Genomic DNA, 11,326 nt, shown 5'->3' with positions numbered 1-11,326 from the left:
GATAATTGATTATTGTGTAGGAGAACGCGATTACCGCCGCCATTCGGGCCATAGTGAGGAATAGTGAGGAATAGTGTGTAGTTGTGTCTTACTTAACCCCAAAGTAATTACCGCCTAAATAACATACGAAACCGAGTCGTCTAATACTTGTAATTATAAATCCCGTGGATTCGATACCCAGTCTTAACCGGATTATTACTTGATAACGACGGGGTACACTTGCCCCTAAGTAGTGACGTCTGGTGAATTTAGAGCAATTAGAAAGACCACATCCATAGTCCCATAGCACACTCATATCACACTACATCCGTAAACACAGCCAGATGAATCACGCCATCAAGTTTTTGGCGCCGTTGCCGGGGATTTATAATTTCCTACAATATTAGACAAAAACATTTCATTGTTAGTTTAAGCATCCTTTTTGTATAAATTGTTTATATATACGTTTGCTAACATTATTCTTTCTTGTTGATAATTCTTTTATACTTGTTTTACCTTATGCACACCCGATCTAAAAGTGATTCTCTCGTACATATTGATCTCGAAAGTGAACGTACTCTTTGTAGGTTACGTAGAGAAAGAATGGCAAACCCCAACGCCGAGGTCAACCAACCCAATGGAAACCAAAGGCCACACGTGAACAACGTCCGCGGGGCCAATGATACGCGTTCGATGATGGAGATCCTTGCTCCGCATCATCCCCAAAATCGTAACGGCATTGTCGCTCCTACATCCCGGCCAACACATACGAGATCAAGACCAGAATGATCCAATTGATACAACAATGCGGTCAATTCGGAGGGGAACTCCATGAGAACCCCAACGAACATTTGGATAAATTTCTTATGTGTGCCGATACCTCTCGGCAAAATGGTGTTCCCGTTGAGGCTGTGAGACTGAAATTGTTTCCTTTTTCATTGACAGGACAGGCGTTGGAGTGGCTACACTCATTGGAGGCGGGATCCATCACGTCATGGGAAGAGCTCGAAAAGGAGTTCCTTTCCTACTATTTTCCGCCGTCCAAAACAGTCAAGTTACGGACCAATATCACATCCTTCAGGCAGTTGGAATGCGAGGCCCTTCACGCAGCTTGGGCTAGGTTCCGGAAGTTGCTCCGAAACTGCCCCCACCATGACATCCCAAAGCACGACTTGGTAAGAACTTTTTACCACGGGTTAACTCCCACTAACCGTGTGACTGTTGATTCCGCTGCAGGTGGGGATCTATTTTGGAAGTCAGCTAGTGAGGCCTACGAGCTCATTCATGAGCTTGCAAGGAAAAGTGTGCAATGGCAAGAGGATCGGCTTGCCGGCCCGTCGCGACACCAGACATTCGCTGTGGAGAAAGAGGCTCCGAAAAGCTCCATAGCTGAAATGAACAAGAAGCTTGACTCGTTGATCGCCCAATTAAGCCTCAATAAAAGTGTGCAGGTCCTGATGTGCACTCACTGTGGTGGAGACCATGATGCGTTTAATTGCCAAATCGGTAGCCCCTTCGCCGGCGATGCCGAAAATGTAAGTTATATAGGAGGTAACGAAAGGTATAATTCCCATCCGAACTCCTATTCTCACCACAATAGTAATAAAAATAACGACGGATGGAGGCCTCGGTACCAACACCCGAACTTATCATACGGCAATAATAATAACGTGTTGAGGCCCCCATCCGGCTTTGAGCAAGAATTTCGGGAAAACGGGCTCGGGCAATCACAAGCCGCGACCGGCAATCGAAACGCTCCACCTTCCAACAATGTACACGACCAATCGGTCACGTCCTTATTGAAGGACATATTAACCCGTCTTTCCGATAGCGAAGTGTTTTGTAGGGATCTTAGCCGCCAGGTGGCCCACCTAAACCGTCAACAACAAGAAAGGCCACTAGGAACCCTCCCGGCGAACACTAAACAAAATCCGCGGGGTAAGAATAGGGAATCCGGACAAGTGATAACGCTCCTCAATAATAGGAATTCGGACCCGTCAAGCTCTAACGTGGACGTCTTGCAATAAGCCGCCATATAAGAAAGTCGAGCTACTTCGACTCAAAACGTAGCATCGATTTGAATCCCTCGAACCATTTGTCTATATGTATTATAAACGTTATTTCTTTTTCTTTATTTTGCATTATTGTGATTTTATTTTCATCTTCATTTTTTGCTTTATTTTATTTTCTCCCATTTTCTTTTATTTTCATAAAATCAAAAGAAAAACAAATCCCACATTAATCCAAAATCTTAAAATACGCGGGGCGTACAACCTATTGCGCCCCGCGTAGTTGTGTGTCTGCCCTTTTTACTTAATAAAGGACACACTACGCGTGGCGCACCTGAATTTGTGCCCCGCGTACGCTTTCCCTAAAACAAGCTCTTTTTAATAAATGCCACGTAGAGGACACACGGGGCGTACCCCAGGGTACGCCGCGCGTATCCTCTGGGAGTTGTGAATCACAACTCCCCATGGCAACTCCCCATCCCCCAAACTTCCCATCACTCCTCTTCCCTATACACCTTTTCCACTTCCACACTCCACCTCCTCTTCCACCCAATCAAACTCCATCATTTCAAATTTAAATCTTTAACTTCCCTCCATAATAAATTTTCATTAACTACCCTCTTAATTACAAATTAATAAAAAAATTAAAAATCATTAAACACTCATAAATCCAAAAAATCAAAAAATCAAAAAATTACCAAAAAACCACAAAAATCCTTCATCTTTCGTCCGTTTACGTGGGGCGTAACCCCATTTACGCCCCGCGTCCCTGCCTTTTTGTCATAAAACAGGGGCAGGAGGTCAGATACGCGTGGCGTAACCCTGGTTACGCCGCGCGTATCTCACCGATTTTGCGTAAGATAAACAACAGGGGGAGGGATACGCGTGGCGTGGCCCCTTTACGCCCCGCGTACCCCTCTGGGAATCCGAGCTTTGCTTGGATTCCCCACTCTTCTCCTATATATATCTCTTCTTTCTCCCTCTTCTTCCCTCACTATTATCTCAGCTTTATCCCAACCTCCTCCCACCTTCTCTCAACCCTTCTCCATTCCTTACCATAATCATGACCCGAAGCAAACGAGCCGCCATTAACACCCCCCTCGACCAACAAATGCAAGCTCGCCGAGCTCGCACCTCACGCTCCTCCCGCTCCGCCCAAAATCAACAACCACCACCACCCGACCGGGAGGAAACACCCCCACTTACACGATAATACCGGGCCCCTTTCCACCTTCTCACCGAGGAGGAGGCCACACGGTACGAGGAACTTTGTGCGGCCACCGTCCAAGAGCTTCCATACATCCCCCATAGCGTGCTTGATCAACACGATCTTGGCACACCCTTCGAAGCTCGTCTCCGTGCCCTCGGATGGTACGACATCTACCATAAACAATACCATGTGTACCCCTCCTTGGTCATCGAGTTTTTCACCTCCCTCACCTCCAACAATGTGCCCGGGGCCGCGCTCTTCAACTTTGGCCTCCACAACCGCCCCTTCACCATTGACACTCAATGGCTTCGCACCCACTTCACTCATCAAGTGGAGCCTAGCGTCGCCCATTGGGCCGACGGTGTCTCCACCCCCGAATTTTGGACCTCCATTACCGGGTCCAATGACTATCACGTATCCAACCTCCACCCGGCTAGTATTCGTGACCCTATTCTCCAGTTGCTTCACTGCTTCATCTCCTTCTACTTCACGGGGAAATCCGAGTCTACCAAGGTCAATAAACATGAACTGTTGGCCCTCTACTGTTGTGCCAATAGGCTCACATACGACCTCGCCTACCACGTGGCCGTCCACCTTCGCGCCACACCCATCCGGAAACGGGCTAAGCTCGGGTTTGGCCACCTCATCACCATCTTCGCTCTCTCCAAACTCGGCTCCGCCACCATTGAACGCCTCCCACGCCTTATGCCTCGGCCTTTGGACAAAAATGCATTTAAAACCTTAAAGAGTCCAACTTCCGGCCCGGGCGAGACTTCGGGGGCAGCCCACTCCGATGCGGAAGGGGATTCAGACTCAGATATGGGTCTCAATTTTAGCCCTCCACCTCTCCACGACTTCAATGCCCTTTACGCTCGGTTGGATATTTTGGAGGATAACCAACGTCGTGATCGGGCCCATTTTGACACCCGCTTCGACACCATTGAGGCACAACGACGTGAGGACCGGGCTCACATCGACTCTCGCTTCGATGCCCTTACCGCTTCCTTCGCTTCCTACTTCAACCTCCATGGCACTCCACCTCCATCTCAACTGTAGTTCCGTTCCCTTTTTGTTTTCCATTTTCTTTTGATGTTTTGATGTTTTAATGTACTATCTTTTTATTTCCTAATATATTAGTAATTTCCGTTTATGTTTCGTGCTATTTTTGCGTTTATTTTTGCTGTTTATAATAACTGCACGCAGGGCGTACCCCATAGTACACCCCGCGTACTCTTTATTTTCATACCTAAAAAGTTCAGAAACTCAAACACGCGGAGCGTCCCCCTATTGTGCCCCGCGTATTTGAGTCCCTGACTCCTAGAACAATATAAACAACACCTTACGCGGGGCGCCCTCCCTATTACGCCCCGCGTCTTTGAGTCTCTGACTCAAAACGCATTAAAAATCCCGGCCTACGCGGGGCGCCCCCCCTGGGCACGCCTCGCGTAGGGCCCCTGACCACTAAGGGTCTTCCTATTTTCCTTCCTTAGCTTTATTTTTGTTTTTGTTTTAGTTTCTTTTTGCGACGCCCTTGGAATAGGTGTCATTTTAAATAATGCGGAGGGACGTGCAACCCCGCACTTTTAGTTTGGTTTGCACTAACAAAAACAAAAACAAAAATAAAATAAACAACAAAATAATTAAACTAATTTATTGACTCTTCTAATTTTTCCCGACACGCTATCCCTCCTTCGGAAATTAATTAAAGTTCCGTTATTTGTCATCAAAAATAAAAGACATCGACACAAGGGGATGACCTAATTAAGGGATTTTAGTCTTGGTTTTTAAAGTTAGGGAATTTGTGCAAAACCTAGGATTAGTACTAAACTAAGGCATTGAGTCTTAACTCAAATGTTACCTCCATAATAAACTTTAAAAAGGCAATAAAAACGGGATAGTTGAGAATTTAGCGAAAACTTGATAGTACACAATTTGAACCCGAATCCTTGTGAGGTATATTTGAGCCTAAAAGAGTTCGTACGAGAACTCTAATTCTTTCACACTTTTTCGAGAGCTTTGACTTCACTCGACTCATAGAATTTGCATCTAATACCGGGTTAAGTACACTTATTGTGGTAAAAAGGCAATAGATGATAAATCGAACCCACTTAGGCTAATTTTTCTTAATTTATTTTTCTCGTTTTCATTAAACATTAGGAAACCCCCTCAAGCCTATTAACCAACTTTTTTGTTAATACCCTCTTAACATTTAACCCTTTTTCCTCTTGTTCAATTACCGACATAATCAAGTTGCACCCGAATTACCCGAAATAAGTCACGGCCTTAGCAAATGAGCACCATTAGCTCTCAAAATATTGTTTTTGTGCCTCTATCAAAACAAAGGATACAATAAATAATAAGGCATTCTCAAAGCTCCACCCGAGCAATTTTGAAGTACGTCTTGTAAAATTCAGCAAGGCCAAGATAAGCTATGATACGGTGCAATCACAAAACGGTATTTTTGAACTCGAGTTTCTTTAAACTAACCACTAAAAAAACCACCCACATTACAACCCCCCTCCGGGTTCATTTTTAATATTGCCTAACCATATTTGAAGGGGAAAAACCTAGATAAAAATGCAAATTCAACATGATCTCGAGTAAGTGCAAAGAAGAGCGATGAAACACCGACCCACCTAAAATTGAGCATAAGAGCGAAATCCCTTGGTGAGGTACTATCGGGTTCTCAAAAGATAATCAACCCCCGTTAATATTGCCTATTAAATCTTGATCATGGAGGTTTCAAACAAGTTTTTGTACTCAATTGTTTGCGTAGGTACTTACCGAAACCTTTGCACAAAACCATAACTTTGAAATCACGCACTTGGCAAAACCAACCTCCGATTTGTTTCTCAATTTTCTCAATCCCTTGTCTTTCGATCTCTTTTACTTGAGGACAAGTAAAACTTTAAAGTCCGAGGAGGTTTGATAGGGGTATTTTACCCCTATCTTTTAGCGTGATTTACGGGATGATTTCGGGTAAAATAAATAAGTTTAATTACAAAAATAAAGTGTTTTTGATAAAATAAAGAAATAAAAATAAATCTCGTACTTTCAGTTTATTTTCCTCGTTTTTTATTAGTTTAGGAAATAAAAACGTCAAGCTAACTCGGCTCTCAAGTTTTGTATTTCAGGTACGAGAAAGGAGCAAAAATCCACTCCATACGCGGGGCGTATAATCCCATACGCGGGGCGTGAAACATGGTGTTGGTAATGATTGCCTTATCTGTAGAAGCCATGTGGGACTGACTCAGCATACGCGGGGCGTATGCCACTCTACGCGGGGCGTATGACAGATGTCGGCAATAATTGGCCTAATCCTGAAAGTCAGACTGCATTGTCTCCCAGAGTCAACTCTCCTTACGCGGGGCGTACCACCATATACGCGGGGCGTAAAAGGCAGTTCTTCAACATCAAAAGATCAGAGACTCTTTTACGCGGGGCGTACTTCAGCTACGCACGGCGTAAAAGCACCAATTCAAGCAATAAAACTCCAGAGACTCAAACACGCGGGGCGTACAATCCTTTACGCAGGGCGTACTTGAGACAACAAGACAACGAATTGGTCCACATGCAGGAGATTTCTGACGGAATGGGCATCTACGCGGGGCGTAGACCAATTTACGCGGGGCGTATCATGGGATTTCTGCACCAAATAATGTTGCTCCATACTTGTGCTTTGTGAAATTACAAACCTGCCCTTGCTTGATGTCTATAAATAAGAAGCTCTTGAACTTCATTTGACACGAATTACATACTAGAGAGCTACACTATACTCTTTTCTTTCCTTGTAATTTAGATTCAGATTTTGTAAGTTAAACTCTCCCCCTCGAGAGCTTGTTCGTTGTTCCGGCGTTCCATTGACATTCCGTCCCACCATTCGTCACCAAGCTCGAGAGTTCCACCTCCACGACCTAGGAGACGGCTTTGAGTCCGGTTAGCTAGTTCCAAGGGCGGATTCTCCCTTTTTACTTGCTAATTAGCTTGTGCTCTTCCTATGTACTAGGCTTGGTTGTATTTCATCTAATCACTTTCCATATTTATAATTTATGATTTATAATCTCTATTTCCCTTTATGTGTTAATGTTTATTGCTTGTTTTGATATTGATAATTGATTATTGTGTAGGAGAACGCGATTACCGCCGCCATTCGGGCCATCTTTAGGGAGTTATATAGGTGTTGCCTTACCAGAAGTGACAAACCGGAAACCGTAGGAATTGTCAAGCCACGGAACTTACGGGCCCTAGTTTCTAATTCCCCCGTATTAGACACGCCTTGACTAGGAATCACGTAGTCTAAGTGCTTCATGGGTCGGTTCTACTACACTTGGTCGTCTTTGCAAGAGTAAACTATTATCCGTATACATTTAGAGTCATTATTTATCATGGTTATAACTTATCATATTCACCCCACTTCATAGAGTTTTAGCTACATAAATCTGTGTCGCCAATAGTGAGGAATAGTGTGTAAAGTCTTACTTAACCCCAAAGTAATTACCGCTTAAATAACATACGAAACTGAGTCGTCTAATACTTGTAATTATAAATCCCGTGGATTCGATACCCGGGCTTAACCGGATTATTACTTGATAACGACTGTTAAGCCCAAAATATACCTAAAATATCATACATAAATACGTTAAATTTACATTGAAATCGTGTTAATTATATTCATTTGGAATACTTTTACGTCTTTATTTACTTGTTTGATGCAAGGTACTTAATTATTTGGTTAAATCCAAATAAGAGCGAAAACGGAGCTAAAACAGAGCTAAAATGGAGGAAAAACCTAAAAAACCTACCAAGAATGCATATCAGTCAGAAGAACGCTCAAGAAGGACGAAAAGCAGTCGAGAGACAAGGAGACATCTCTCTATCGCGACTGAGATTTTGAGAATCTCAGTCGCGACTTACGGAAGCTAGCTCGGGAGAAAAACGAAGTTTTCACTTGCCCCTATACTCCCTGTCGCGACTGAGATTTTCAGAATCTCAGTCGCGACAGCGAACCCTTCTGCACACAAAACACATGTTTTAAATCGGAAAAACGCGTCTGTTCGTTCGGATAAAAGCAACCCTTCACCAGCGGACACGACCCATCATTTACAACCCTTCAACAACTATAAATAAGTGATCCATTTCAGAAATCAAGGTTGGAAAAAGTTAGAGAACTTAGAGAAGAAAGTTATTATGTTGAGTTTCTGACTCAGAAAAGAATCAGAAAGTTTAGATTTCATTTCTGTATAAACAATCGTGCTGTACACGAATTGTTATTAGATTAGTTATAAACAGTATTAGTTTAGTTTTCATTCTCGTAGTGGACGAGATCAGTCTCTATTCCGAAGATCCAGCGAGAAGAATTGACGGCTGAAGCGCATGAGGTTTGACGAACCTACGGAGTTTGAGAGAAAGATTGACGACCCGGATCTCAAAGTTTTCGTTGCAATGCTATCCAAGTTTCTACTTCTTTGTTAACTTGTGAAAATTCACATTTCATTAATGATATACTTATTTATTCAATACATTCTTAATGTTGTTATTTTGATATTGTTCTGACAAAATGATTTTCAAAATGATAAATTGGTGTTTTTATTAAAACGTTCTATTCCATCTTATTCATATAAGAACTTTGTTGAACACTTGACAAATTTAGTTTTTATGGACGACATGATCGCTGATCGCGGCTTATCACACATAAAATACTAGTTTGATTAAGGTAGGAATCACCTCAACATCAGGGGGATTTCTATGGTTCGAAGCCATTTAATTGAATAAATCGCTATATTGTTACATGTCCATAATCTTACAAAGTTGAAGTTGTTTTCTTTGCTTTATGAAAATAAGTTCTATTTTATTCCCATTGCGGAAGTATCTGTCTTGTAATCAAAACCTCAAAGACGGAACTGTTCTCTAAACTCGATATAATACTTCTATCTAATCCTAATTTACCACAACCAATTCCATTAATTAAACGTATTTCTTTTATTAAACCTAAACACGTGATTAAAACCGAATTAAATAAAGTTTTAGTTAAAAAGCGTTCCCTGTGGGTTCGATATCTTTTATTACTACAAGCGTATACCGTGCACTTGCGGAAATCACTCAACAAGTTTTTGGCGCCGTTGCCGGGGAACGCCAAAATTTTTTACAAAATTTTAAATTTTTCGTGTTTTATTTCGAATCTAGGTTTAAACATACTTATTTTAACTTTTATAATTTAATAGTTTTCATTTACTAATTTATTTATTTTTCAAAATTCTGTTTTATAGGTAGTTTCGGTTCGTGCAAGATTTCAGGTTCATGCGCAGTTCTCGAAGTTCAGGCATTGCACCAGACCCTATAGACCCAGAAATTGAGAAAACCATTAGGAAGAACAAGAAAAATAAGAAAAACAAAAATAAGACCCCAGTAAAAACATATACCGAGCCAGAAAAAATGGCAGACCCACCAACACTTATGGATTACGTTAGGCCAGGTGTGGCCGGTGTGACCAATAGTATTGTTAGACCCAGAATCACCGCAAACCAATTTGAAATTAAGCCCGCTTTGCTTAATATGTTGCAAAATAATGTAACATTTTACGGGTTACCTAACGAAAATCCTAACACCCACTTAACAAATTTCCTTGAAATTTGTGACACTTTTAAAATCTCAGATGTGACTGCAGAAGCAATCAAACTTCGCCTCTTTCCTTTCACCTTGAAGGATAGAGCCAAAGAATGGTTAACTTCTATGTCAGCCGCAACTTTTGCCACTTGGGAACAATTAGCCCAAGCGTTTTTATCTAAATATTTTCCTTTAGCAAAAACCGCAAGAGTCATAAAGGAGTTAACATCTTTTTCTCAAAATGATAATGAGACTCTTTATGAAACTTGGGAACGTTTTAAAGAACTTCAACGTTTATGCCCACACCACCAATTACCCGCTGGACTTTTAATGCAAACATTTTACAATGGACTAAATCCTACAACTAGGGGTTCATTAGATGCTATGTCGGGAGGGCTATTTATGAAAAAAACATCAGCCCAAGCGAGAGAACTTTTGGAGGAAATGACAATCAACAGCAGTATGTGGCCCGCGGAACGTGGACATATGCCGGTGGCAAAACCATCATCCTCAACCACACCATCAGTTAAAGGTATAGTTGAACTTGATCCAGTCGCAATGCTACAAGCCCAATTTTCTGCTTTATCGCACAAAATTGACAAGTTTATGGCACCACGCGATACCAATGGTAATCCAGTCCAAACGGATATGGACTACGAAACCATGAGTGAGATCGAACAGGTAAATTTTGTCCAAGGGCAAAACCAAACTAATAATCCTTATTCTAATACCTATAATGCTGGATTGAGGAATCATCCTAACTTTAACTGGAAAGATAACAATAACAATAATACAAGTGCTAATCAAAATCATACCACTAATTATCAAAATCAGTCAAGAGATACGATTAGCACTTTATCTTCTAAAATCGACAAGTTTATAGATACTATTAGTGGAAAAATAAGTAATCACGACGATGGTTTTAAACGGATCGAAAATAAATTCGATCAGCTTATTAAAAACCACTCATCTAGCATCCATAATTTGGAGATCCAAATTGGTCAACTTGCTAAATCAATTCCATCCCGAAAAGAGGGAAGTCTTCCCAGCCATACGGAAGAAAATCCGAAAGAGCAGGTGAAGGCTATTACTCTTCGTTCAGGAAAAAATTATCAAGGGCCTGAAATGCCCAAAGATGTAACATTACCAGGAACTGATTTACCAAAGTCCAAAGAAGACATCTTAAACACAAATAGTTCACCATTTGACGCAGGTACCAAAATTTTTGTACCCAAGCCACCTTTTCCGCACAAAGTCCGAAATAAGGACTATGATAAACAACTTCTAACGTTTTTGGATAAACTCAAAAATTTGCATATCAATTTAACGTTCATGGATGCAATCACACAAATTCCTAACTATGGTAAGTTTTTACAGGATTTGATTTCAAAGAAAATCAGTTGGGAAGGAATTTCATCCATTTCGTTAACTGAAGACTGTAGTTCAAAAGTATCAAGTAATTTGCCCACTAAACTCAAGGATCCCGGATGTTTTACTATTCCGTGTAAGTTGGGAGATATTGAAT

The 11,326-nt window shown here is 41.6% G+C and overlaps 1 non-coding gene across 1 annotated transcript; it reads right to left on the bottom strand.

Annotated features, from left to right (window-relative positions):
- Window positions 1-10,008: 10,008 nt before the first annotated feature.
- Window positions 10,009-10,115, bottom strand: LOC136231549 (small nucleolar RNA R71). The gene has a single exon (XR_010689922.1). It is a non-coding gene; the product is annotated as a small nucleolar RNA R71 (small nucleolar RNA).
- Window positions 10,116-11,326: the final 1,211 nt, after the last annotated feature.

This window comes from Euphorbia lathyris, chromosome 5 (genome assembly GCF_963576675.1).
Source record: "Euphorbia lathyris chromosome 5, ddEupLath1.1, whole genome shotgun sequence".
NCBI lineage: Eukaryota > Viridiplantae > Streptophyta > Magnoliopsida > Malpighiales > Euphorbiaceae > Euphorbia > Euphorbia lathyris.
The sequence above is the reverse complement of the archived record's forward strand: the minus strand, read 5'-3'. Positions and strand labels throughout refer to the sequence as shown.